General features: G+C 42.5%; 1 protein-coding gene across 6 annotated transcripts in view; it reads right to left on the reverse strand.

Moving 5' to 3' along the window:
• The window catches only part of ERN1 (endoplasmic reticulum to nucleus signaling 1), a 91,228-nt gene that overhangs the window by 59,267 nt on the left and 6,338 nt on the right, over nucleotides 1-25,623 (reverse strand). For 2 of the 6 annotated variants that reach the window (XM_074020105.1, XM_074020104.1), the window contains exon 2: nucleotides 4,156-4,287. The exons of the other annotated variants lie outside the window; for them this stretch is intronic. The gene's annotated coding sequence lies outside the window, so the exon portion shown is untranslated. The remainder of the gene's footprint in view (nucleotides 1-4,155; nucleotides 4,288-25,623) is intronic. 6 annotated transcript variants of the gene reach the window in all.

Genomic DNA, 25,623 nt, shown 5'->3' on the forward strand with positions numbered 1-25,623 from the left:
CCGCTGAAATAAAGGGGCAAAGTATGCTCAGCTTTCTGACTTCCTTCTCTTGGGTCTATTCTATTCTCTAAAACCTGATCATCTCATAAGACGTTATGATAAAAAAGAATGCCAACACCCATGCATACACACACTATGAAATTTTAAAAAGCAAAGAATTAGGGGAAAATGCTTAAAGCAAAATAGGAAAAACAGCTTTCATTATACAAAGAATTTATAAAATAAAACACCAAGATTCCAATAAAGACATGTTATAAAAGTAAACGAATAAAAAGCATAACCCCAAAGTGGTCCTCACTTAGAATAAAAATAAAATTTAAATTAAAATGTAACTTTTTTCTCAGCAAACTTAAAACAAAACAAAAAACATTTGAAAGGAAATAGCCAAAGGCTGTGAAATTTCTCATCCATCGCTAGTAACACTGAAAATTACTAGGATCATCTTTCTGGAAAATATAAAAGCGCTCATAGTTTTTGATTCTGTAATTCCACTTCTATACTCTAAAGAAATAACTCCAGAGACTGAAAAAGTTCTGCGCACAATGATACTTATGACATCCCATTTATAAACACAAAAACTGGAAAGAACCAAATTTCCAATAATATCTAAACGGCTAAGATAAATGAAGACATATGCTCAGTGAAATAATTATCACTAAAATAACACTTGGAAAAATCTACAATATAGAAAAATGCTGATATACATTATCAAGTAAATATAGAATCCAAGATTTGATATCCACTGTGGTTACAATTATACTGGACAGTTTTTTTTTGGCCTGCGTGTCCTCTGGCTTTGCTAGGAATTATACCCTCATTCCACAGGGTTTCCATGGGAGCAGGTGTGTGCACACATGTACACACATGGACACATTTGCAGGTGACAGCTGGTAAAGTTTCCTGGATAAGATTTCCCTTTTGAGGTAGGGGTCCCTTCAGCAACCCCACCCTTGTAATGAGCTTTTCTCTCCCTTTGTCACTATACTATCCTGCAAATTAGCTTTTCCCCCGGGGTCTTCAATTGAAAAAAACACAGGCCAATGCAACTTGCCTATACTGCAACAGTTTGAATTCTGGCACAAATGCTATTTTTGAAACACAGAAGTATGGAGCATTAAATGTAAAAGGATTGGGGTTATTTGTGCATGGGAGCCTGTTCCCAGAAGGCCCGGCTACTCTCAGTAAGAGCCAGGATGCCTAATTAATCCTTCAAAGGGACGGCCCCACAGGCTCTCTCCGGGGCAGCCTGAGGTGGCAGGACAAATACTCCGGGCTCCCGTATTCCTTTTCCATGGTGGAGACCCACCAGCGGAGGGAGTGAAACGGCTGCCAGAACTTTGCACAAGCTACCTCTTCGCTTTGCCCAGGGCCAGGGCCCACTCCCTGGAATGGGAGACAGGACAGCCAGCAAGCTGTGTTGCCAACTACCGAGTCTACTTTGTGCAAAGTCTCAAGTCTGAGGAAGAAGAGTGCTTTTAATTCTACCTTTGGAAATAGGAAATTAATCTCAGAGTATGAATCGGCTAGGAAAACGGAAGCCTCAAGGGTGGTATCTGCCCTAGCCGGGGATGCAAAGGTCACTGTTTGGGAGTGGTTAGAATTATTTCAGCCCAGAGGGTCCAGATGGTGACAAGCCACCTGAACCAAAGGTACCTGGGCCTGGAGAACTGTGGCCCTATGACAAGGTCACCGGGAGTTCATGAGTAAACTGGCTAAGTGAATTGGGGCTGTCTGCCACTGAGGAGGGGGAATGGGTGTGCAGCTTGGTGTGGGATGGCTGGATTATGTTAGGTGTGCTAGTCTGGAGGATGAATAAGTGAGAGGGCAAATTATGCATACCTGGGGCCAAGAAGTGGAAATCCCTGCTGAGCCCTCGTCCACCCCTCAAAGTTCCCACAGGAATAACCACTCTGTACAACAGGTCTTGTTGGGGCCACACAAAAAATGAGTTAAACTCTGGGTGGCTAAAATGGAAATAAGGCTGGGCATGGTGTCTCACCCCTGTAATCCCAACATTTTGGGAAGTCAAGGCAGGCAGATCACCTGAGACCAGGAGTTCGAGACTAGCCTGGCCAGCATGGTGAAAACCCATCTCTACTAAACACATAAAAATTAGCCAGGCGTGGCGGCATGTGCCTGTAGTCCCAGCTATTCAGAAGGCTGAGGTAGGAGAATTGCTTGAACCTGGGAGGTGGAGTTTGCAGGGAGATTACACTGAGCCAAGGCTGCGCCACTGCACTCTAACCTGGGTGACAGAGTGAGACTCTGTCTCAAAGAATAAATAAATAAAGAAATAAATAAGAATAAAGTGGGAATAAGACTTGAGAGAGCTCTGTGAATGTGTTTTCTGCCACATGGAAAAAGCTGAATGAGAAAGACACATAAACAGAAAGCAGCCTGAGAAGAAACATGGCTGAAAAGACTGGGAGAGTCCACCCTGGTTTCCACAGCTCCTCAGGCCTTGCTAAGTTCTTGCCCTTGTGCTCAGAGACACTTCAGTCATTACAATAAATTCCCCTCTTTGCTTAAGCCTGTTGGAATTAGGTTTCTGTCACTTGCAACCCAAAGAGTCCCCACCACACACCCAATGACGAAATATGCAGATAGAAAAAGGGAAAAAAAGGGCCAGGCCCGTAATCCCAGCACTGTGGGAGGCCAAGGCAGGCAGATCACTTGAGGTCAGAGGTTCGAGACTAGCCTGGCCAACATGGTGAAACTTCGTCTCTACTAAAAATACAAAAATTAGCCAGGCGTGGTGGCAGGCGCCTATAATCCTAGTTACCCGAGAGGCTGAGGCAGAAGAATCACTTGAACCCAGGAGGTGGAGGTTGCAGTGAGCCTAGATCACGCCACTGTACTCCAGCCTGGGGGATACAGTGAGGCTCTGTCTCCAAAAAAAAAAAAAAAGAGAGAGAGAGAGAAAGGGAAAACAACACTGCAAAATTATAGCAATATTTCTTCTCTCATTTTTTAAACTTCCAATAATATGATTTGCTAATCTGTAGTGAATTTTTCACAAAGTAGAAAGAAGATGGACAAGCTAGCAGGTAGCAGAGAAGCTTGAATTTAAAGCAGCTTCGGCAAGCGCCTTAGTTCCATGTGAAGCACTTTCCACCTCAGGACAGTAGGCAACTCAACCACCTTTGATCATTAATCTCCACCAAACAAGGGATCAGAGTTTAGAAACACAGGGGTCTCCCAATAAGATTGTATGCATCCAAGAATAAGAAGAGTTTGCTGTTATTAAGGTCAACAGTACAACCATAATGAACTAAATGCCCCAAGTATATTAATACTTATCACAGTATTAATATTTAAAAGGGTTAATATTTACTAAAAGATATCAGTGCTCCTTTGCTACTAGTGGGAGCACTAGTGGAAACAAAAGCCACCTGCCTTGTCTGAGCATCTTGGAAGCCACTGGAAGAGCAACTGTCTGCGGTTGGTTCACGGATCAAAATAAAACACTAATCACGGCCGGGAGTGGTAGTTCATGCCTGTAATCTCAGCACTTTGGGAGGCCAAGGTGGGCAGATCACCTGAGGTCAGGAGTTTGAGACCAGCCTGGTCAACATGGTGAAACCCTGTCTGTACTAAAAAAAAATACTAAAACATTAGCCAGGCCTGGTGGCAGATGCCTGTAATCCCAGCTACTTGGGAGGCTGAGGCAGGAGAATTGCCTGAACCCGGGAGGCGGAGGTTGCAGTGAGCTAAGATCACGCCATTGCACTCCAGTCTGGGTGACAGAGCAAGACTCTGTCTCAAAAACAAAAACAACAACAACACTAATCACATGACTAATTTAGTCTTGGAAAAATCTCAAAAATACAAGGTTTAGAAAGAAGCTGAATTTGGTAACTGAGAATTCCGTCAATCACAATGTCTACAGAAATGTCACAAACTATTACAACTGGCAGGTTGCTCTCTTCTTAAGGCTCTCAATGGTACCAAATCAAAACTCCTGGGAGCCACTTGGAACAGTGTTATTCTCTCATAAGGCAACTAAAAATTACAAATTTTCTGGCTTTTTGCCCTCTGGCATTTTTAAAAGCATAAACATGCCTGAGTTCAAATGTAGTTGCTATAGCTAACATGAATTAAACATGTTTCCAGATGCCTTGTGTGATACTGAGCACAGCTGAGAACTATTTGTACCTGAACAATGAAAAACGCTGCTTCACAAAGATGAACTTGCGCCTTGTTTTTGCCCAGCCATTTCAGTCCTCAGTGCTCACTTTTCTCTACAAGCAACATACCCTATGGCACACGCACTGGTTTCCAGAGAGCCTGAAAATGGAAAGAAAATGTCGAGTCTGCAGATCTGTGTCAAGTTAACAACGATTTGGAATTTGATTCAGTTTTAAAACTAGTAGTTGGGAGGTTAAAAAAAAAAGTGGAAAAATACTCCTGGCTTTGATGGTGACTTGTAGAAAGTAACCAATAGTAACTGTGGAGGGTGGGAAGGGTAATGCAGGCATCTAGTCTATCCTAAAACTAAACATCCATTAGCTAATTGGTCCTCACAGACATCAGACTCTGTCAAGCATGTGTCACTTAGCAGGCTTCAGTGGTATAAGGGTCCTCACTGCAGCCGTACTCAGCTAAGAGTGTAACAAGAGTCTCCCTCTCATGAAAGCCAACACAAGACCAGCACTAGATCCTGATGTTCAATGTTCTGATTATAAAGCAATGTTATGGCTGGACGTGGTGACTCACGCCTGTAATCCCAGCACTTGGAGAGGCCGAACTGGGCGGATCACTTGAGGTCAGGAGTTTGAGACCAGCCTGGCCAACATGGTGAAACCCTGTCTCTACTAAAAATACAAAAATTAGCTGGGCGTGGTGGCGGATGCCTGTAATCCCAGCTACTCGGGAGGCTGAGGCAGGAGAATCGCTTGAACCCAGGAGGCTGCAGTGAGACAAGATCACGCCACTGCACTCCAGGCTGGGTGACAGAGTTAGACTCATCTCCAAAAAAAAGAGCAATGTTACACAAAATCCAGCAGCTTCCCCATTCATAAAATCCACCACTCACTCTGCATTTACTACAAGATGTAGAAGTGGCTATCAACTGCTTATGCAGAGATGATTGAAAGGCACATCACCAACAATTTAATCATTCCCTAATATTGTGAATTCAGCTGTTAATGCTCTTGCATTAATTAACTACTTACATATATTTCAGGTAAGAAAAAAATATTTTCTTAAATGCCTTCTGAAATAACTTCATTTAGAAAAAGTCTTCAGTAAAGAGAATTATGGACACGGGGCACATAGGTATTCAAACAGCACAAAAACAAATGAAATGGCCTCTAACAAAAAACCCGCCAGTTTCTAAACCAGCATTTGGGACTGACTGGTCAGGCAGGGAGGCAAGCTCATCAGTGGCTGGAGAACAACCAGCAAAAAACCCACAGCTTCCTGGACATGGTGGCTCATATCTGTAATTCCAATACTTTGGGAGGCCCAGGCAGGAGGATTGCTTGAGCCCAGGAGTTTCAGGCCAGTCTGTGCAATATAGGGAGACCCCATCTTGACCAAAAAAAAAAAAATAATTTGCTAGGTGTGGTGGTTTGTGTATGCAGTTCCAGCTACTCAGGAGGCCAAGGAGGGAAGACTGCTTGAGCCTAGGAGGCAAAGGTTGCAGTGAGCCAAGACAGTGCTACTGCACTCTAACCTGAGCAACAGAGCCAGACCCTGTCTCAAAACAAACAAACAAACAAACAAAAAACACCAGGGCTTGATTTCAGCAGCCTTATCACCGAAGTTTTGGCTTGTTTCCACTTACCACTGCACTGTCGCCCCCTGCAATGATAAGTACAGCACGGAAGACCCTGCAAGCTCCTCTGAGGTTCAGAACATATGAAAGCCGAATGTTCCTTATCAGGGGTTTCAGAAATGCTGCTTTTGCCAAAGAAAGGCAGCTTGTCAATTTCAGACATACATTTCAAGAACTGATTCCCAGGTTAACTGACAACCTGATAACAAGGGTCAGGGCTAGGCGTGGTGGCTCATGCCTGTAATCCCAGCACTTTGGGAGGCCCAGGCAGGTGGATCACCTGAGGTCAGGAGTTCAAGACCAGCCTGGCCAACATAGTGAAACCCTATCTCTACTAAAAATACAAAAATTAGCTAGGCGTGGTGGTGCACATCTGTAATCCCAGCCACTCAGGAGACCGAGTCAGGAGAATCGCTTGAATCCAGGAGGCAGAGGTTGCAGTGAGCCAAGATAACGCCACTGCACTCCAGCCTGGGTGACAGAGAGAGACTCTGTCTCAAAAAAAAAAAGGAGTCAGAAATAAGATCATTAAAATGGCATAGACTTTTCACCTCTAAGTCAGTGGGAGGATACAGTGTCATGCACACATGTTCCATACCCACAGTTTTCCAGTGATCTACACTTAACGAGGTTTAAAATCTCTGTGTCATTTACAAAACTGGAGCATCTTACCCCTGCAAAAAAAAAAAGAAAAAAGGCGTGTACGCACAAACACACACACATAGACACAGAAAACTTACGATTGTGAACTAGAGAATCACACACTTCTCAGATGGCATGTAAATGGATCAAGTCCAACCCAACTGTACATCCCTGTCTCTTTTTTCTTCTTTTTTCTGAGACAAGATCTTGCTTTGTCACCCAGGTAGGAGCACAGTTGAGCGATCAGAGCTCACTGCAGCCTTGACCTCCTAGACTCAAGCAATCCTTTCCCCTCAGTCTTCCAAGTAGCTGAAATTACAGGTGTGTGACACCAGCCTGGCCAATTTTTAAATGTTTTGTAGAGATGAGAGTCTCACTACGTTGACCAGGCTAGTCCTGAACTCCTGACCTCATGTAATCTTCCCACCTCAGCCTTCTGAGTTGCTGAGATTATAGGCATAAGCTTAAAATAAAATAAAATAAAATAAAATAAAATAAAATAAATAGTTATCTGGCTGACTTACCTGATAATTTAAAAAAAAAAAAAAGACTTAAAATAAAAATCTTTTCTACAAATCTTCTCCCCATCCCACCTCCACTCCAACAGACCACAGAGTTTATACAATAATCTGGCTAATAACAAAAAAAAACTTTTTTAGGAATATCACACCAATCTCTAGAATTTGTTCAGAGGCTGGTTTTTTTCTGTGTGGTGTTTTTGTTTGTTTTGCTAATAGTCCTCTCTGTTCATTGGATTACTGTGATATTGCATAATCCCAACATTAGTTGTATTTATTTAAGGTTAAGAAAGCTGCCGGGCACAGTGGCTCACACTTGTAATCCCAGTACTTTGGGAGGCTGAGGTGGGCGTATCACCTGAGGTCAGGAGTTCAAGACCAGTCTGGCCAATGTGATGAAACCCTGTCTCTACTAAAAATACAAAAATTAGTTGGGCATGGTGGCAGGTGCCTGTAATCCCAGCTACTTGGGAAGCTGAGGCAGGAGAATCGCTTGAACCCGGGAGGTGAAGGTTGCAGTGAGCTGAGATTGCGCCACTGCACTCTAGTCCAGCCTGGGTGGCAAGAGCAAAACTCCATCTCAAAAAAAAAAAGAAGAAAGAAAGAAAACCATTCCTCCAAACTAAAAATACTTACATAATTTGAGCAAGGACAATAGAATATCATACAATACCATGTGTTCCTCAGTTCTTGGAACCTGCAACCTGCCAACAACAGCCAGGCTGCCTTTTGCAGTGCAGGGTTCCTTGCCAGGACTCAAATCTACTGGATGGTTGGCACAGAGGTAAAACAATAAATTGGCGTAAGTGTTCCTTTTAGTTGGCTAATGAATACACACTACAGTATTAAAGGTAAGACTTGAAACAGGTATGCAAGTGAGAGAAGGATTATATAACAAAGATTTCCAAGAAATTTTGTTTTACTGCCCAGTTAGGACATATGAAATCTTGAGAACAATTAAAAGTACATGTCGCTAAATGTAGAATAATGATTTCAAGTGGATTAGAATGTGCTAAGGAATTAGAGCTTATAATTATTAACCTTGGCAATCATGCTTGGAGGTGGGAAGGGCATGCTACACAGGGCAATGTGCCTATGCCAAAGTACCTATCAAAAAAGGCAAGATAAGGTTGCCTGTACACACATGTGGATGTGGTGAGGGGTGCTGTCTAGATGGATAAGAAAGTAGGGGCTAATAATGAGTAATGACAAATAGACTGGATTATTCTGCTGGCTATAACCGGCTGAAAGCCACAAGATGGATCAGCTGATTTTAAGAAATACCAATGAGACACTTTCTGGCATGCCATAACAGGACAGCAGTCCTACAGGGTTTCTTACACACACACACAAGCTCTCTCTCTCTCTCACTCAACCTGTGCAGTAACACCAATATAGCAGGAAGAAGTACCTCAAAATGGTATTCTACAACACAGACCCTTGAAAAGGAACTAAAGGATATTCAAAACAAGGACATCTGTGTCTACAATTCTTCTACTTGCAGCAATATTATCTATCTCAGACTATAAACTCAAAGCCTGGCCATTTGTGATTCTCTGCTTTATAAAGGCAGTCAGCAGAGTACCGCTTTCTAATACTATTTTATCACATGGTAGGAGACTGTCCCATCATGGCCAAAAAGACAAAAAGAAAAGTCACCAAAGCAGTAGAACGCTGAAATCAGTGCCCAGTAGGTGCAAAGGCCCATAACATAAAGCTCTCTCAGTGATTAAAGCAAGCCCTCAGAGTAAAAGTCTCACAATGATCAGGAGGGGCTCAACTCTCAGCTCACAAAGGACTGACTATCTTTGAAGTTATGTTAAGTAAAGACCTAATTACGACAGATTAAAAAAAAATTGTTTTGTTTTGTTTGTTTGAGACAGGGTCTTGCTCTGTCACCCAGACTGGAGTGCAGCAGCACAAATCACAGCTCACTGCAGCCTCGACCTCCTGGGCTCAAGCGATTCTCCCTCCTCAGCCTCCCAAGTAGCTGGGACTACAGGCATGCACCACCATACCTGGCTTTTTATTTCATTTTTTTGTATGTTGCCCAGGCTGGTGTTGAACTCCTGGGCTCAAGCAATCTTCCCGCCTCACCTCCCAAAGTGCTGGGATTATAGACTTGAGCGGCCAGCCTACACAAAAGATTTTTATTCAAATCAAACCCTGTTCCCTGACCCTCATCTCATTTACACATACAGCAGCAAAGTACTTATACCCAAATATGAAGATTTCTATACAGCCACCTGAACAGTGAGTAACAGAAATTTCACTACTTTTAGTCTCCTGTCTATGGAAGGACATTCAGAACAGAATTAAAACATCAGCCATAGACACAAACAAAAGTCTTACTGTTTTAAAGATTTCAGTCCACTACTAAGTCATTCCAAATTCTGTTATACTTCGTTTACCTGCGTGTAGGTCAGCAATAATCCATCAACCATACAGTTCCTTCTAACCAGTCTATCGGCTGTTATGTTTCCTGATATTAAGTCAATAAAGGCAACCATGACATTTGCTTTGGATGGGAGTCAAGTGTCTAGCTGGGATGCATTAAAGGCCAAGGCCTAACTGAACGGCACTGTGTGGTTTCCAAACTAAGCAGCTGAGAGAGTTAAACTTTCAGTGTTTGTGGCAAGTCTGGCATATGGTGTAATTAACCACCACCCAAGACAGTTAGGACTCTTCTTCAGTTTAGGCTACTATCCTCCTTTAATAGATCTGATAAAAAAAAAAAAATTACGTCATAAATCCACGGTATTCCTGAATGCAAAGGTATGCTAATTTCACAATAGATGAATATAGTTCCCCCCACACTGGTTTTGGGGCCCTGGGCTGAGTGTCTGAGTTCAACCATTTGCAGTTCTGTTTATGTTCATGGTCGCTCTGCCATCCACTTATATTGCCATCATTGGAAGAAGAAATATATCTGGGCATGAAAGGTGCTACATGAAATCATTTTCCCTGCCATGGTCAGGAAAACAAGCCCTTTTTCTCAGGGTGGTATCAAATCCCTAAGGTCCCTGAGGATCCCTGGGGAGCTAAGCCAAATCCCACATTTTACAGACATGAAAACTGAAACCCCAGGTTACATGATCATTTAGTGGCTGAGCTTTAGAATGCAGGTGTCGCTACTCTATTTCGTTGTCTTTGCTAAAGGGAAACAGCAACAACCAAGAAACATATTGGGCTAATTTACTTTAGTGGAGAAACATCCTAAACAAACTAAACTAATACAGGCCCAACAGATTATAAATTTGTATGTGCACCATCAGCCTTACAAAACGTCAAATTTTATCCATTTGAGTATGTCTACTCATGTGTAGTTAAACCTATTATTAAGAAGTCCCGGCCGGGCACAGTGGCTCACGCCTGTAATCCCGGCACTTTGGGAGGCAGACACGGGTGGATCACCTGAGATCAGGAGTTCGCGACCAGCCTGGTCAACATGGTGAAACCCCGTGTCTACTAAAAATACAAAAAATTAGCTGGGCGTTGTAGCAGGCACCTGTAATCTCAATTACTTGGGAGGCTGAGGCAGAATAATTGCTTGAACCCGGGAGGCAGAGGTTGCAGTGAATCGAGATTGCGTCATTGCACTCCAGCCTGGGTGACAAGAGGGAAACTCCATCTCAAAAACAAAAAAAATAAAAAAAAAAAGAAGTCCTCATGGAGAAACTCCAAGGGGGAAAAAAAAAGAATTTAATTACATACCAAGTTTTTCAGTCCTGGTAATAGCAACTAATCTGAAACTATCAATTTTGCTCTTCACATTTAGGAATTTCTTGCAGGGGACAGTAGAGGAGTAGATAGCATAGTCAAGTAGAAAGTGGAAAAATAGTTAAATTAAAATTACCTACAAACAACTGTATTTATGACATAATTGCTACCCACACTGACCAGATGTTGCCAAACTTTAGGCTAGAAGTACTATGAAATACGCCCCGAGTTGAGATATCTGGCTTGACTGACTTCTGCCAGCCAGGATTCCCACTGTTTGAAGTTGATTTGAGGATCACACACTTCTCTACTGGCCCAGGCCACCATACCACCTTCCTCTGTCCAATTAGCTGGATAATCCTTTAAGTCCATGCAGCTCCATACAACGCAGATCAACCAGTAGGGACTGTTTACTGCTTCTGGGATGTGCAATTTTTGAGATGAAAAGGACCGAAGAGATTACCTTACCCAACCCTCTCATTTCACAGGAAAGGAAATCAAGGCTCAGAGAGGTGAAGTGACTTGCCCAGGGCACCACAGACAGTTAACCATAGACACTGGACTGGAACCAAGGCCTCCGCCTCCCCGTCTAGTCCTTTTGCCCACTATGCCACACTGTAATTTCACTACTTTAAATCATGGTTCACTGAGAGCCAACGCCTAAATTACTTCAGGCCTGAAGCTCCCCCTTTGAATCCTGCTAGGGTAGATGAAGATCGGCACTCCACTTTGATATGAGGGTTGGATCTTTTGGATGAGACCAAAATGTAATTTTTAGAGTCTCTATAGAAACCCAATATACCAGCTGGCACTGCAAATTATACAGGGAGGGGTCCTTAAAAAATGTTCAGCACGAAAATTCCCGAGATCCCACTGTACATCTAAGTGGGTGGGAATAACACACAAAAAAGTCAAAGGTCACAGCCTTAATCACCATAAAAAAAATTCTTACAATACACATTTACCCAAACCAGTCTTTTAAAAAAAGTTTGTTAATTTTTATTTTTCACATTGACATATAAAAATTATATATACTTATGGTGTACAACATGATGTTCTGATATATGTATACGTTGTGGAATGGCTACATCAAGCTAATTAACATATCCATTACCTCACATACTTATCATGTTTTTGTGGTGAGAACATTTAAAATCTACTCTCTTAGCAATTTTCAAGTATATAATATGTTGTTATTAACTATAGTCACTATGTTATATAATAGATCTCCTGAACAGCCTAGTTCTAATGGGTTTAAAAAATGTCCTTTGATGAAGACGATGATAATGTGGCCACTGCCAACTCCTGTGATGAAGCCAACATTCTTTTAATGTCAGTGCCAAAGAAACGCGCATTACTGATCAGCACAGCACAACTCCTTTGAACTGTAAGGCCCATTTTAATGACCAACCATAAACTGATGGGCCTCACACAGTAAGCTATGACTGCTTCACTTGGTAGAAATAAGATGCTCACACAAAAGAAAGCATATTCTGATAATTGACTTTTTCTTGTCAATATTATATCAGATTTCTGTAATTTCAGCATAGGTTTTCTATTTTCTAGGCTTCTCTGACAGACGATCTTTATGCATCCTCACACGTTTAAATAGAGATTGGAAAGCACAAGAAACTGCTGGGAAGACTGTGTTGGCACAACCAAACCTTCCAAGTTGAGGTTTGAAAACAGGACGCAGAAACAGGCGCAAAGCATGAGGAACCGGCTAAGAGCGAACAACGCTGCTTTCTGCTGCTTATCAAGTGGTCGGCAGGAAACAGAAGCAGGAAAAAATTACCAACGAGGAGACAGCAAACCTATGAGCTCAAAGAGGAGGACTTTCCAGACATCAAAGGAAGAACTCCCTCGTGAAAAGGGAAAAATGGCTGTCCCAGGCAGGAATGGGCAAGGGATCATACTACAAAATATTTTTTAAAAGTTTTTTATTTTTTACATTGACATATAAAATTTATATATATTTATGGTATACAACATGATGTTCTGATATATGTATACATTGTGGAATGGCTAATGGTCCTATCAATGTCCTATACATGTATACATTGTGGAATGTACAATGGTCCTAGAAAGGACATTCTCTGCTGTCATTCTCAGTTTTCCCAGGAATCTCTCTTTCTGAAGTCATCACCCTGGTCAGCGTTCTGCCTAGCCTGGAAGTCATCCAATCTTTTTTTTTTTTTTTTTTTGAGACATTCTTGTTGCCCAGGCTGGAGTGCAATGGCGCGATCTCGGCTCACAGCAACTTCCACTTTCCGGGTTCAAGCAATTCTCCTGCCTCAGCCTCCCAAGCAGCCGGGATTATAGGCACGCGCCACCATGTCCAGCTAATTTTTTTGTATTTTTAGTAGAAACAGGGTTTCACCATGTTAGCCAGGCTGGTCTCAAACTGCTGACCTCAGGTGATCTGTCCACCTTAGCCTCCCAAAGTGCTGGGATTACAGGCATGAGCCACCGTGCCGGGCCACATCATCCAATCTTATTGACAACTTCTCTAGGTCCCAGAAGTGGACATGGGCATCTGGACTGTGGGACAAGGTGGCGAAGTTTCCACATTTGTTTTTTCTTTTAAAAACTGAGGAATAACAACATCCCTCTAAACACTAAGAAAGCAAAATAAATATTGAGAATTTCAAAAGAGTTATACAAATATTAAGGGAGATTATTTAATACAGAAAAAATTTGTGGCAGCCACAGAAATCATCAGGAAGTAAACAAAACTCAAACACCTGACTATCCACTCTGTCTCAAACCTCCATTGCTTCTCATCTCTTACCCTCATGGGCAGACAGCAATAATGTAACAACTGGTGCTAGGAGACAATCAGGAATAATTAATGTAGGAGACAATCAGGAATAATTAATGAAGAGTTAAAATATGTTTGGTTTGTGGTGTTCAAGAAGGAAGCAGTGCCCAGGGGCAGTAGCTCATGCCTATATATAATCCCAGCACTTTGGGAGGCCAAAGTGGGCAGATCACTTGAGGTCAGGAGTTCAAGACCAGCCTGGCCAACATGGTGAAACCCTATCTCTACTAAATACTCAAAAATTAGCTGGGCACGGTGGCATATCCTTGTAATCCCAGCTCCTTGAGAGGGTGAGGCAGGAGAATTACTTGAAGCGGGAGATGGACGGGGTCGTGGGCTGAGATCGCACTACTGGACTCCAGTTTGGGTGACAGAGCGAGACTGTCTCAAAAAAAAAAAAAAAAAAGAAGAAGAAGAAGGAAGTAGAGTGTAACTGCTGAGAAGACTGTCAGTAAACATTACTACATTTTAAGTTATGGGATTGTATTTCAATCATTTGGAAACTCACCTATGATGCTGCTACTAAACGATTCAATAGATACTTGTTAAGCTCAGTGTAGTTCCTGAGCAGCATAATGTGGTTGTTAAAAGGGTAGATTCTGGAGCCAGACCACCTAAGGCAATCACTTACCTCTCTGGGCCTTGAGTTTCTCACCCATAAAATAGGGATAATGCTAACTAACTTTAAAAAGTTGTTGGGAAAAGCTTCTGGATAGCTGAACACATGGAGGTTCCTGATGGGTGGGGCATACCCCAAGGGCATGAGTTGTCCATGCCCCTTCCTGCACGCCTTGCCCTATGAGTCTCTTCATCTGTATCCTTGATAATAAACCGGTAAATGCAAAAGTCACCAACTCTAGTCTAATTGGATTGGGCTACACGCAGACTCTGAGGCCTGGTGTGAGGCTCACACTGTCTGCTCTGGTAGACAAGAGATCATGAGTGCTGGAGAGCACAAACTTGGGTGTGCTCTGGAGGTGGAGGCTTAATCTAGCTGAAAGAAACCTCTGGGAATGGATATCAGAAGATCTGGCCTTAATATATTTCCACTGTGACTAGCAGGCTTTTCTCCCAAGAAGGTGATCCAAAAGATGATCTAAACTAAAGCTGTATTTTAAATATTTAAACAGTTATTGGTTAGTTGGTTCCCTGGCTATCTAGCTACCAGTGCAGCATCATGCAGTGACCTATATGTTTAAGCTGTTAAATGTGCTACCCCCGCCAATAATGAGATAGACTTTCACGAAAACTGTGCAGTTGTGTGGATGTTTGTTTTCATGTTCCCTTAACCACTGCATATTGCCACTGAATGAGATGGATCAGTGGATATTTTAGGATGAGGTTAAAAACATTTTATTAAGTTCAACCGTCATTCGAATTACTTTTGCTATCCTGGAACATTACAAATTATGAAATAAAACAAGTATACATAATTAGTGGCTCCAAGTAGTTGCAGAGTTAAACATTTCCAGCTACAGCCAAATCTCCCTGGTATCTAACACTTTATTTTTCCAGAGCATTTTGACCTTTATGTAAATCTTTTGCTTTTTTTTTTTTTTTTTTAATTGCGACAGAGTCTCGCTCTGTTGCCCAGGCTGGAGTGCAGTGGCGTGATCCCGGCTCACTGCAACCTCTGCCTCCCAGGTTCCAGCAATTCTCCTGCCTTAGCCTCTGGAGTAGCTGGGATTATAGGCACGAGCCACCATGCTGAGCTAACTGTTTTTTGTTTTTTTTTTTGAGACAGAGTCTCATTCTGTCACCCAGGCTGGAGTGCAGTGGTGCGATCTTGGCCCACTGCAACCTCTGCCTCCTGGGTTCAAGCAATTCTCTGCCTCAGCCTCCTGAGTAGCTGGGATTACAGGTGCCCACCACCCCACCCGGCTAATTTTTGTATTTTTAGTACAGATGGGGTTTCACCATCTTGGCCAAGCTGGTCTTGAACTCCTGACCTCATGATCCGCCTGTCTCGGCCTCCCAAAGTGCTGGGATTACAGCCATGAACCACCGCGCCCGGCGACCTTTACCTAACTCTATGCCACAAAGTCCTCTGTGTCCCTAGAATAATTCCATGAGCTTTTAATAAGAAGGTAAATGCTTAAGAAGAAAAAAGAAAAACGATTGCAAGGAGAGTTGAGTCAACGTAAGTAAAGCTCTTAGAACGGGCCTAATATACAGTCAGCATCATGTAAGTGTCAGTTATTATTATTCATTAAGAACTGTATGAGACACTAGGATCTAATCACAACAAAAGAGATCTGATTCCTGCCTTCATGGAGCTTACAGTCCAATAGGAGACCCCAGGAATCGATAATGACACAAACATTAAATGACGAATTGTAGTAAGTGCCATGAAAGGGACATACTGGAAACTGCAAGAGCATAACAGAAGAAGAGGATCTGGTCTTGTGATGGTGGGGGAAGCACAGTGTTAAAGGAGATTTTCCTGAAGAAGTGATGTTTGAGTTAAGATCTATAGGAACGGAAGAAGGAAAGAAGAATTTCCTGGGCAAAGGGAATAGCCTATGCAAAATTCTGAGACTGCAGAGAATTTGTTGTGTTTGAGGACCCAGTGGACCAGTGTAGCTGGACAGAGAAAGCAGAGGGGATATGGGACACAGTGGGGTTAGGGGAGAAGTCCCAGCATGCACTCATACGGAGTGGGCCTCAAGGGTCAGAATCTTTTTTCACATGTCTTACTTGTTATCTGTGCAGCTGAAGGAAAGAACAGGAAGGTTGCTGTTCACATCGTTGTAAAGCCAACCTGGAAGGAAAAAACCCATTCCCCCTAAGGTGAGGTGTGTAATACACCAACCACAATCTGTTCACACTCTCAGGGAGTCTCCTCCAGTGTTTTCATTTATACTAACATTAGACTGATGTTGCCTAGCTGGTTTACAGCTGAATATTAGCAGAACACATCAGAACTTCGTAGGAGAGTGTAGTAAATATGGCTGTTTCTGTGATGAAATGTGGCCATCGGGATAAACCCCGATGCAGGTTTTCTTGCTTCCTGAGACTCCTTATTTGAGGCAGAGCCATTTCTCTGGCTAGCCATCACGCATGGAATCAGAAAGCTCCCTCTGAAGGGCTGAGTTAAACATGTACCTTCCTGTCTTTTTAATCTTCCAGGCTCCCCATCTCCACAGTACCTGCAGTCAGTGCCAGGACTATTTTCATTATAAGAGGCAGAAATCTCGGGGGTGCTAAACTTACAGGACAAGGTAAATAATTGGCTCATGGTCTCACATTACTCAAGTAGGCTGGCAAGGACTTCAGGATTTGCCAATCTCTTCCAGGCACTCCCTGCCTCATACTTCTTCCTGTTGGCTGACTCTTCTATTTCAACTCCTATGTGCTAGTTCACTTATTCCAACCCCGCCCCTAGGCTGGACTCTTATCCTGCATATATACAGAAAGAAGGGTCCTGTTACACACAAGGCAATGCCACCACAAGGTCTATAAAACTCCTGCCTTCAAGGGGTTTGCCGTCTAGCAGGAGAGCCGTGTAATGCAGAAAAAAAGATGGCAAGTTCCATGGCCGAGCTTCCCAAAAGCTCACTTGGTATCATCCCCAGGTCCTGCACAGAGCAGTTCCAAGAGTCTGGGCCCACTCTACCCTGCTCGGCTGTCTTCTTACTCCTTGCCCTAGCCTGTGTCCATATAGCTCCAAAACCTGTTATTTTATCCTCTCAAAACTCTTTGGTTTAAAAAAAAAAAAAAGTTCCTCAGGTATCCTCATGAGTCTGGAACATACAGATGCTTTTGGGGTGAATGAAGCTGACAGAAGATGAGGTGGGCACACAGATGCATGTTCTGGTTTGAGCTCTGGGCAAGTCATTAGATTTCTCTAGGCGTGAGTTTCCAATTTTAGAAAGTAAGAAGCCTGAGGTGTGGATGGTGGCTGCAGCTCTGAAGCATGACGATCCATGACTTACCAGACCCTCATCTCTCCTCAGGCTTTGCTGCAGCTTCTTCTAGCCCCAACCAATCAAAACATGCCCAAAATCCACATAAGAATTTGAGAGTTTAGAAGTCCTGATGCCTTTGAACATAGTCATTTCCAATCCTGGTCTTGCAACATCTAAGTGTCTCCACTTATCTCAAAATATTGCAACATTAGAAATTAGTAATAATCTGAGTCATTTTAAGGTTCAGGATAGGGAGAAGAAATACCACGAAAATCAACTAATATTACGTGGGACCAGGTGGCTGACTCCTAGGCACATATACCTACTGTAGACTCTAAAACCAACCATCTCCTAAAGTGAAAGGGCAATGCCTTTTCTTCTCCCAACCACAAATCAGATAAGTGATTGAACTTTTACCAGGCACCGAAAGCCCCAGAGATTTCCAAGCACTGAACCATCAAGATCAAGATAACTTAGGGTCAGTTTTACAAGCAACTGTGGCTTGGTTCCCAGTTAGCTGAGCACCAAAACTACAGATAAACTTGTTCTTAATCTCCACATATAAAGGAAACCGTTTTCTTCTTTGCAAAACCAGCTCATGGCAAGTGGAAAACGAACCCTAACAGAATTCTAGAATAAGGTCACTGGATTGCTCATAATAGGCAGTACCTTTAAAGGTCACAGATTCCCCAAATTTGTTCTTACAACTTTCTTACAGCATTTGAATTTACCTGGAGATGTTACAAATACTTCTACAATGGCAAAAACAATGTAATCTTATTTAATGTAAAAAAAAATAATATACACACACATACCCATTTGTGTATCTGGGAGCACAGCCATCACAAAAATCAAAGAATGGCTGGTTCTGACCCCTCTGAGTTGTCGGGGCTTTCTGAGATTTCTCTGAAAGGACTTAATGTCTTATCATGTCATCCTTAAAAATCAACAATGTGGCCAGGCACGGTGGCTCACACCTGTAATCCCAGCACTTTGGGAGGCTGAGGAGGGTAGATCACAAGGTCAGGAATTCAAGACCATCCTGGCTAACACGGTGAAATCCCGTCTCTACTAAAAATACAAAAAAAAAATTAGCCAGGCGAGGTGGCGGGTGCCTGTAGTCCCAGCTACTCACGAGGCTGAGGCAGGAGAATGGTGTGAACCCGGGAGGCGGAGCTTGCAGTGAGCCAAGATCGCACCACTACACTCCAGCCTGGGCAACAGAGCGAGACTCCATCTCAAAAAAAATAAATAAAAAATAAAAATTAACAACAACAACAATGTGGCCAGGCGCAGTGGCTCACGCCTGTAATCCCAGCACTTTGGGAGGCCAAAGCAGACAGATCACTCGACGCCAGGAGTTTGAGACCCGCCTGGGCAACATGGCGAACCCTGTCTCTACTAAAAATACAAAAATTAGCTGGGCGTGTTGGCACATGGCTGTAATCCCAGCTACTCGGGAGGCTGAAGCACGAAAATCGCTTGAACCCGGGAGGCGGAGGTTGCAGTGAGCCAAAATCATGCCACTGCACTCCAGTGTGGGCGACATAGCGAGACTCTATCTCAAAAAAAAAAAAAAAAGAAAACAAAAGAAAAAAGAAAAAGAAAAAGAAAGTAAAGTCAACAATGTTCACACTCAGTCCCTCATATTTGCTCAGGATTTTCAGACATACCTGAGGACTATCAACACCAGTCCTCCAGAAGATTAGACAAGAAACAAACGAGAGTACCAACCTGTACATTACCCCAACACTAAGTGAGGTGGTGCTATTTGGAGTGCAGGAAGGGATCTAGTCTAGGAGAGTACAGTGGTCAGGGAAGGCCCTAGGCCCTATACAAGACAGGTGAGCAATAGCCAATGAAACCACACCACAGCGTGTGGCAACTTACGAGGCCTCCATTTCCCGTGCTCTGCTCTGTTTTTCCCCTACAACGCCTGCAGAACTTTATCACCTTGCCACATTCTATATAATGCATTTACCATGCTATTGTCTATCCCAACCAACTAGGTAGAAGTTCCTTTAGGGCGAGGGTCTTTGTTTTGTTCATGTGTCCCAAGCATCTCGAACAGTGCTTGGCATAAAATATGTACTCAAAAAGTTGATAAATAAACGAACAGATGAACAGGTGAAATTCACTACATTCAAGAGCTAGGAAGCTGGGAGGCTCAGAACAAAGCAGCCCTCCAATCTTCTACCTCCCCAGGTGAGAGTATGAGGCTGCACCAGAAAAAGAGGCAGCTGGGGGACTAGTCGCTTTCACCTAAATGGTGATCCTAATTTGGGAAGACATTTGGAAACAGGCCCACCAAAGAGATTTTCTGGTTCCATTGCTTTGTTTTACAGATGAGGAAGCAGAGGGGGAAATAACTCATTTGCCCAAAGTTGCACAGCTAGCTAGTACAGAACCTCCGGACTTTCCCTTATTGAAAGAATACATACAATGTCATCACATGGAGCAGAAACACATATAGAAACAAGATACTGACCCTGTGATTACATTTAAAAACAGTAAAATGATAAACTCTGCCTATCTGCTCAAGGAGTGCAGAACTGGTCTGCCACTTGGGATTTCCTTTAAGCATTAAGTTAAATTAGGAAACAGCCCTGGTGCTGGAGTCCACATAGTGCTTTCAGGCCAGGTGCCAAGCCCCATTCCGAGGTTGTATTCAAAGAGCGGGCTCCCAATTCTACTGACATTTGTCAACCTGGTTCCAGCAGAGCTTTGGATTTGGTCCAGCCCACTCAATGTGATGCTTGGAAGCAAGTGTCGTCCTGTTTCTAAACCAGCTAATAAGGATCCTCTGAGAAACAACTGAGATGGGTCCATGGGCTGAGACAACTGACTGGTCCTCTCCTGTGTTCTACAGTTGAGCTTGTCAACTCGGCACCTGCTATAAAAACCCTTCCAGGGAACTCTGCCTGACTCAGGCAATGAGGCTAATAGCCAGTTCTCACACGAAAAGGGGAAGGGAGTGTCACAGCCTGCACCCTCCCACCATTTGCTTCCAAAACATACGTTCCCACCCTGATAGGAAACTTCCTGTTTGTTCATAAGCTTCTTTTTGTGCTTTAACTAACTCACTCCTTCTACAAATCCCTTCTCCTCACTCCCACTGGCTACTTCACTTTTGTTACAGAAGGTTCTTTTAAAACCATGAAGATGATTTTACCCATCAGGGTACTGTGAAGGAACCTGGAAAACAGTATTGTTTTGATTTCTTAAGCCTTGTAATATATGGAAAAGGCAATAAACAAATATATAAATAAACAAGCATAAGTCGGGTAACTTTAAATAAACATTTAAACATCTTACAATTCAGTAACTAAATATGTTTTAATATAAGGCCCATTAGTTAAAGCTGATAAAAGCAATTTCAACCGTTTGTACTCAAAGAAAAAAAATCAATTAGTCTTAAATTACCTGCTCTTTAAAAGTTGAATGATATAGTACAGTAAAGAAAATGTAATATTAGGTTCCTTTTTTTCTAAGCTTTTTTTTTTTTTTGAAACAGAGTTTCACTCTTGTTGCCCAGGCTAGAGTGCAGTGATGGGATCTTGGCTCACTGCAACCTCTGCCTCCTGGGTTCAAGTGATTCTCCTGCCTCAGCTTCCCAAGTAGTTGGGACTATGGGCACACACCACCATGCCTGGCTAATTTTTGTATTTTTTTTTAGTAGAGACGGGGTTTCACCATGTTGGACAGGCTGATCTCTAACTCCTGACCTCAGATGATCGCCTGCCTCAGCCTCCCAAAGTGCATGGATTACACGCATGAGCCACCGTGCCGGCACTTTTCTTCTAGTTCTAACACTAACTAGCAGACTCTATCAATCCTAACCTCGCTGTAAAATGAGCCGAATGCTGTCTCTAGTCTGGTCCTGTGCTCTGTGACATGACTGGGAATTTCGGAATGCATTTGTTCCTTCCAGGATTAAGCTACAAAAATTACTTGAAGTCCTCATCCTGGCTGCACATCTGAATCACTTGGGCCTTAAAACATTTTTTGTTGGTTTGTTTGGTAGAGATGGGGTCTCTCATTGTTGCCCAGTCTGGTCTCAAACTCCTGACTTCAAGTGATCCTCCTGTCTTGGCCTCCCAAAGTGCTGGGATTACAGGTGTGAGCCACTGCACCTGGCCTTAAAGTTTTTTTTTTTTTTAAAAAAGAAAAGATGCTGGCCCCAACTCCCAGAGATTCCAATTTCATTTACCTAGGACGGGGCCTCAGCACAGGGTTTTTAAAAAGCTCCCCAGGTGACGGAGTCATGGCTGGGAAGCACTGCCTCAAATAACACATTCCTAGCCACAACTGTGGCTCCCGGTACAGATGATTCTCACTCCTAGTGGCCTCTCAGGAGTCATGGGCCATTTGCTTTAAGAGAAGAGAGATCTGATTTACCTTGGTCAACAAACTCCTCTGACTCAACTGGAGATCAATGATGATGTCAGGTTCTAGGGGTGACAGCACTGTTTGTTCAGAGAATGTACAGAAAAATTCGGTTTCCATGACAGACACTCCTGCAGTCCAGACAAACAATTATTCCCTCATCTGACATAGAGGGGGGAAATGATCCACTGGAGAATGGGATGGTTTTGAATTATAATTATAAATTAGTCTACTAACAAAGGAAGTCATGTTTAATACATGAGAGGACAACTCTGGGCCAAGGTTCATTTTTTTAACAGTGAAACATCATGCTGAGTGAAAAATGAAACTGACATGGAATAATCACAAACCATTTACCTCATGGGGTTTGGCAATGGAAAAATTAATCTCACTACTGATAAGAAGAGCCCACCAAAAGAACACTACACACCATGGGTCATGTCCACCCAAGCAAATATCCTGAAAGCTCCTCTAATTCTGTAGAAAGACACACAACTGGTGCAATCCCATTCAAGAATATAAAACACAGCTGAAGCAACACCTCCCACCCCCATCCATACCCAATTGATTGATGATAATACAGTCCCTTGTTTTATTGGTCTTAATCAGTCTCAAAAAGGAATTCAATAAATATCTGCTGAGTGCCCACTACAGTGGTTATAACCAGCATGCCATGTTAAATGCCACAGAGGATACAACCATCAGCAAGCCAGGGTCCCTGCCTTCTAGGATGAACCAGCAAGGGAAGTGAGACACACTCACAGGGTCACCTTCCTGGCCCCCTTGCTCCTTCCTTCCCTCATGAGTCTCTTCTGAGAGCTACCTAAGCTAACTTGAATCCCTCCATTGTGGTTTAAGAGCCACAGTCACGGCCACTGTCTCTCTCCTGTCATCACAGACCTGCTCCCTGGTGCCAGAACTGCTTGGCAGGTGGGGCCTCTGCAAAGGCAAACACCCAGAACCAGCATGGTAATGCAAAAGTTTCAGGATTTCTTAGTGAAGGCTGTGACTGAGCCAGACAAGAGAGGCTTTGGTTAAAAGCCTCTAAGGAAAGAACTTTCAGTTTTGTTCTTTCAGACATATGACTAGGCGAGATGTTACTGAAAACATGCACCTGCTTGGATATTATTAGACTCCAAGCAAAGAAATGAGCTTAAACTGTGAATTAGGCTTAGCAGGCATTTTTTTTTTTTTTTTTTTTTTTTTGAGATGGAGTCTCGCTCTGTCGCCCAGGCTGGAGTGCAATGGCAGGATCTTGGCTCACTGCAACCTCCGCCTCCCAGGTTCAAGCAATTCTTCTGCCTCAGCCTCACAAGTAGCTGGGATTACAGGTGCCCGCCACAATGCCCGGCTAATTTTTGTATTTTTGTAGAGATGGGGTTTCACCATGTTGGCCAGGCTGGTCTTGAACTCCTGACCTTGTGATCTGCCTGCCTCAGCTTCCGAAAGTGCTGGGATTACAGGCGTGAGCCACCATGCCCGATCTAGCAGGCTGTTAATCCCTACTCTTTCCATGATTGCTGGATTTGACTCTACAGTTGAAAATGGTCAATTTTCCTTACGGAGACTCTCAGGTGAAGGCAGCCCATCTCAAAACGGCATCTTCGCACAACTGCAACAGAAGGCCATGATTCTTGACGGAGGAAAAAGAGCATTATCTGGGTATTTTCCTGAAGCTTACAAGAAAGCCTACTGGCCTAGACCTTCTCTAGATCCTTCTCTCATGGCCACGTAGCTTGGTCAGCTCCTCAGGGTATGACTGAGGGCAGCCAGACTGGTTTGTCCCAACATACACACCAGAACATAAGCACTGCAGGGGCCGCTCTTCAAAGGGAGGTAGGAGGATCTAGTTTAAGGTTTGGTTCTGCCACTCCCACATGACCTTGGACAGGTCACCAGTCCTTGCTGGTTGGCTTTTCCCATCTGTCTGTTCTGGAAGACACAGAGGAGGGTAGTAATTTTTTTCAGCTTGGGAGAGGAGGGTAATGCCTGAGAGAGGGTGCCCCAAACACCACCCTCCTAGTATATGTGCTCATACTGTTACTGAGGGATGTGCATCATATTTCTTATGTGCAGCTGGAGGGGGAAAAAATTGAGACTCATTGGACTACATTGCCGAGAGCCCATCAAGCAGTCTAATGCACTCTGATTCCAGTTTTCTTGGGAGGCTACACATCTATTTATACATGCTTCTAGGGCTCAAAATATTTCTGGAATTCTTTGGAAATTCCCTTCAAAGAATATACTTTTGAATCCCCTAAATGGTAAAAATCCTGCTCACTTTAGAATGGATTTCATTTTAATAAATAGTTGAAAATCAAATCCAAATGTCCTCAATAAATCGTGTGATCAAACTGGTTAATAACTATTTTGATCAAAAGTGCAGTGTGAATCATGTAAAAGTCCTATTAAGCAAAGACTGGAAGGAACTGGAGAATGTTTTAACTTGTATAAGGATAACTGGCTTAAGAGTAAATATTTGTTTTTAAAGGTTCCTTTTTGTTTTAAAGTTGAATTATTAAATGGGTTAGACAAGTTATTAAATTTAACTGGAAATTCTTTTTTAAAGACTGATTTCCATAACATGCAAACTCATGCCAAAGGGTGATTATTTTGAAAGGGACATATTGTTTTGGAAGAATAAATTCAGGTACATTTGTAGGAAAAGCAAAACAAAACAAAAAATAAACCACCACAGATATTACATTTTATTTTTTTATTTTTTTTTCCAGGTAGATAATCTCAGCAAAAGTTATTACTTTATTATCAAGTGGCACTTTAATATTCCTAGAAGAACAGCCACATGTTTTAAGAACTGCTGCCTCCAAAAGGGACAATCAATGTATCAATAACTGTTTTACGAACAGTCTTGAGGAAATCAATAACTGATTTACGAACAGTCTTGAGGAAAAATTTTAAATGGCCTCACAACTGACCATACAAAGAATCTTATCTGCAGGAGGCGGGCAAAACCAGAGAATTATCCCCAGGTAGTTCAGCGTGCTCACGGGAGCCACATCTGCTAGAAAGCTGATCTGAAACCACTGCAAACCAAAGGACCCCACAAGTGAGTTATTTAACAAATCCAAATAAAACATTTTCTCAACAGCTTTTAGGTACAAAGGTGTCATCCAGAGAACTGCCCTGGTTTATTTACATCTTTAAAATATAAACAAAATGTAAACATTCTGTTTTTATCCAACTTAAAGTCCACACTCCTAAAACAAAGTGGCCACTGATAAAAGAAAATGGCATATTTTAAACTGCCTGTCATAAAACAATTTAAGGTTAGTTATGTGGTTTTTAAAACATTCAATATTGCTTAGGGGCTGGGGGAGAGGACTGTAAAATACTACATACAATCAGCAAATTTCAATTCTAGGAATTTCCTTGAATTCAAGGAAATAACTAAGTAGTTAAAACTCATTCAAGCGTTTAGCAACGAGAAAGTTCATTACATTGTTACAGTTTTTATAATGAAAATGAAAACATCTGTGTAGTGAAAAAATTTTTTTAAATAAAATTAAAACAGCCACAATATCTAAATGATTGAGTGGTCAAATTATGGTACATCCATTCCATTCAGAGAAACACTATGCAGTCAATTAAGAATAATGTTGCAGAATTAAGTGTATTGACATAGATCTACATGTCCAGTGTGGGGAAGAAAAGTATTACCTGTAAATATGTGCACAGAAAAAGCATCTGAAAGAACATATGTCAAGATATTAGTAGATTAGTCATTAGAGAAATGCAAATCAAAGTTATAATGAGTTACCACTTCACATCCACCAGGATGGCTAAAATTAAAAAGATAGGTAATAACGAGCATCGGTTAGGGAATAAGAC

Source organism: Macaca fascicularis, chromosome 16 (assembly GCF_037993035.2).
Source record: "Macaca fascicularis isolate 582-1 chromosome 16, T2T-MFA8v1.1".
Lineage (NCBI taxonomy): Eukaryota > Metazoa > Chordata > Mammalia > Primates > Cercopithecidae > Macaca > Macaca fascicularis.